General features: G+C 33.6%; 1 non-coding gene across 1 annotated transcript; it reads left to right on the plus strand.

Annotated features, from left to right (window-relative positions):
- Positions 1-278: 278 nt before the first annotated feature.
- LOC112731615 (small nucleolar RNA R71) lies at positions 279-386 on the plus strand. The gene has a single exon (XR_003167387.1). It is a non-coding gene; the product is annotated as a small nucleolar RNA R71 (small nucleolar RNA).
- Positions 387-4,081: the final 3,695 nt, after the last annotated feature.

Raw genomic sequence — 4,081 nt, forward strand, 5'->3', positions numbered from 1 at the left:
GAGATCATATTGACTTGCTGAGTCAATATTTTATTCTGAGCCAATATGGCATTCAGAGTATCAATTTCAAGAACTCCCTTCCTCATAGGCGTCCTATTATTCACAGGATTCCTTTCAGAAGTGTACATGAACTGGTTATTTGCAACCATGTCAATGAGTTCTTGAGCTTCTGCAGGCATTTTCTTTAGGTGAATGGATCCACCTGTAGAATGGTCCAGTGACATCTTTGATAGCTCAGACAGACCATCATAGAATATATCCAGGATGGTCCATTCTGAAAGCATGTCAGAAGGACACTTTTTGGTCAGTTCCTTGTATCTCTCCCAAGCTTCATAGAGGGATTCACCTTCCTTCTGTCTGAAGATTTGAACATCCACTCTAAGCTTACTAAGCTTTTGAGGAGGAAAGAACTTGGCTAAGAAAGCCGTGACCAGCTTATCCCAAGAGTTCAGGCTATCTTTAGGTTGAGAGTCCAACCATACTCTAGCTCTGTCTCTTACAGCAAACGGGAAAAGCATAAGCCTGTAGACCTCAGGATCAACCCCATTGGTCTTAACAGTATCACAGATCTGCAAGAATTCAGTTAAGAACTGAAAAGGATCTTCGGATGGAAGTCCATGAAACTTGCAGTTCTGTTGCATCAGAGAAACTAATTGAGGCTTAAGCTCAAAATTGTTTGCTCCAATGGCAGGGATTGAGATGCTTCTTCCATGTAAATTGGAATTTGGTGCAGTAAAGTCACCAAGCATCTTCCTTGCATTGTTATTATTTTCGGCCATGTCTCCTTTTTTTTCGAAAATTTCTGTCAGATTTTCTCCAAAGAGTTGTGCTTTAGCTTCCCTTAGCTTCCTCTTTAGAGTCCTTTCAGGTTCTGGATCAGCTTCAACAAGAATGTTCTTATCCTTGTTGCTGCTCATATGAAAAATAAAAAAATAGAAAAGAAAATATGGAATCCTCTATGTCACAGTATAGAGATTCCTTTTGCAAGTATAAAAAGAGAAGAATGTAAGAAGGAGAATAGGAAAAATTCGAACACAGAAAGGAAGATGGGGTTCGAATTTCTTTTGGGTGAAAGAGAAGTGTTAGTAGATGAATAAATAAATAGAAGGAGATGAGAAAGAGAAGAATTCAAAAATTTAATAAAATAAAATAAGAATATTTTAAAATTAAATTAAAAATTCGAAAATTAAAATTGAAATTGAATTAAATTAAAATTAAAAATAATTAGTTAATTAAAATGAAATTTTGAAAAAGGAGGAAAGGGTTTTCGAAAATTAAAGGTAGAGAGTTAGTTAGGCAGTTTTGAAAAAGATAAGAATCAAACAAAAAGTTAAGTGGTTAATTGAAAAAGATTTGAAAATCAAATTTTGAAAAAGATAAGAAGTTAGAAAAGAAGTTAGAAAAGATTTTGAAATTAATTTTGAAAAATATATGATTGAAACTTAATTTGAAAAAAGAAATTTAAAAAGATTTGATTTTGAAAATTAAAGTTGATTACTTGACTAATAAGAAACAAAAAGATATGATTTACAATTTAAAGATTGAACCTTTCTTAATAGGCAAGTAACAACTTAATATTTTTGAATCAATCACATTAATTGTTAGTATTAAATTCGAAAATATGAAATAGAAATAAGAAAAAAATTTTTGAAAATCAATTTGAAATTTTCGAAAATTATGAAAGAAAAATTGAAAAAGATTTGATTTTTGAAAAAGATTTGAAAAAGATAGAATTTTTAAATTGAAAATTTGATTTGACTCATAAGAAACAACTAAATTTTAAAAAGTTTTAAAAAAGTCAACTCAAATTTTCGAAATTTATGAGTGAAATAAGAGAAAGATATCTTTTTTATTTTTGAATTTTAATAAGGAAAGAGGAAAAAAAAGGAAAAAAAAAATATCTTTTTGATGTTTTTCTCTTTTTCTATTAAACAACAAAAATGAAACAACACATAAAAATTTAAGATCAAAATAAAAATGCATGCAAGAATACTTTGAATGTAAAGATGAACACCAAGAACACTTTGAATGTCAAGATGGACACCAAGAACTTTTTTTTTAAAAAAAATTTCAAGAAAAGAAAACATGCAAGACACCAAACTTAGAAAATTTTTAATTTTTAGACACTATGAATGCAATAATGCATATGAAAAACAAGAAAAGATGCAAAATAAGAAAATATGAAGATCAAACAAGAAGACTTATCAAGAACAACTTGAAGATCATGAAGAATGCAATGCATGAATTTTCGAAAACTGCAAGAGATAAACATGCAATTGACACCAAACTTAAAAATTGACACAAGACTCAAACAAGAAACACAAAAATATTTTTGATTTTATGATTTTATAAAAATTTTTTGGATTTTTCGAAAATTAATTTGAAAAAGAAAATCAGGATTCCAAAATTTTTAATAAGAATTCCAAGAATCTTGCACTGTTAGTCTAAAGCTCCAGTTCAGGAATTAGACATGGCTCACTAGCCAGCCAAGCTTTCATTGAAAGCTCCGATCCAAAACACTAGACATGGCCAATGGCCAGCCAAGCTTCAGCAGGACATTACATGCATTGAAGTGATTAGTTGAAGCCTCAGTCCAAAAGAATTTAGACATGGCTTTACAGCCAGCCAGGATTCAACAAATCATCATGAAACACTAGAATTCATTCTTAAAAATTATGAAGAGAAATATAGTTTTGAAAATGTTTTTATTATTATTTTTTTTTTGAAATTAAGAATAATAAAAACAAAAATCTTAAAATTAAAATAAAATTACCTAATCTGAGCAACAAGATAAACCGTCAGTTGTCCAAACTCGAACAATCCCCGGCAACAGCGCCAAAAACTTGGTGTGCGAAATCGTGATCATTCCTTCCTTGGTAATGGCGCTAAAAACTCAATACGCACGTTCATGATCTTAATTCTATTTCACAACTTCGTACAACTAACCAGCAAGTGCACTGGGTCGTCCAAGTAATAAACCTTACGTGAGTAAGGGTCGATCCCACGGAGATTGTCGGCTTGAAGCAAGCTATGGTCACCTTGTAAATCTCAGTCAGGCGGACTCAACTGATTTTATGAATTGATAAGTAAAAGATAAATAAAATATAAAATAGGATAGTGGTACTTATGTAATTCATTGGTGAGAATTTCAGATAAGCGTATAGAGATGCTTTCGTCCCTTTGAACCTCTGCTTTCCTGCTGTCTTCATCCAATCCTTCCTACTCCTTTCCATGGCAAGCTGTATGTTAGGCATCACCGTTGTCAATGGCCACCTGTCCTCTCAGTGAAAATGGTCCAATGCGCTATCACTGCATGGCTAATCATCTGTCGGTTCTCGATCATACTGGAATAGGATCCATTGATCCTTTTGCGTCTGTCACTACGCCCAGCACTCACGAGTTTGAAGCTCGTCACAGTCATTCAAACCCTGAATCCTACTCGGAATACCACAGACAAGGTTTAGACTTTCCGGATTCTCAAGAATGGCCGTCCAAGGGTTCTAACTTATACCACGAAGACACTAATAACTCGGACTCGGTCCCCTGTATTAGATATCCAAGAGATATCCATTCAATCTAAGGTAGAATGGAAGTGGTTGTCAGGCACGCGTTCATAAGTTGAGAATGATGATGACTGTCACGATCATCACATCCATCATATTGAAGTGCGAATGAATATCTTAGAAGCGGAATAATTTGAATTGAATAGAAAAACAGTAGTACTTTGCATTAATCTTTGAGGAACAGCAGAGCTCCACACCTTAATCTATGGTGTGTAGAAACTCTACCGTTTGAAAATACATAAGTGATAATAGGGTAGACATGGCCGAGTGGCCAGCCTCCCATGGAGGTCTAGAGATCTAAAATGATCAAAAGATGTAAATATAATAGTAAAAAGTCCTATTTATACTAAACTAGTTACTAGGGTTTACAGAGATAAGTACATGATGCAGAAATCCACTTCTGGGGCCCACTTGGTGTGTGCTTGGGCTGAGCATTGAGCTTTACACATGTAGAGGCTTCTCTTGGAGTTGAACGCCAGTTTGTAACCTGTTTCTGGCGTTTAACTCCACTTTGCAAC

The sequence above is a fragment of the Arachis hypogaea genome, chromosome 12 (genome assembly GCF_003086295.3).
Source record: "Arachis hypogaea cultivar Tifrunner chromosome 12, arahy.Tifrunner.gnm2.J5K5, whole genome shotgun sequence".
NCBI lineage: Eukaryota > Viridiplantae > Streptophyta > Magnoliopsida > Fabales > Fabaceae > Arachis > Arachis hypogaea.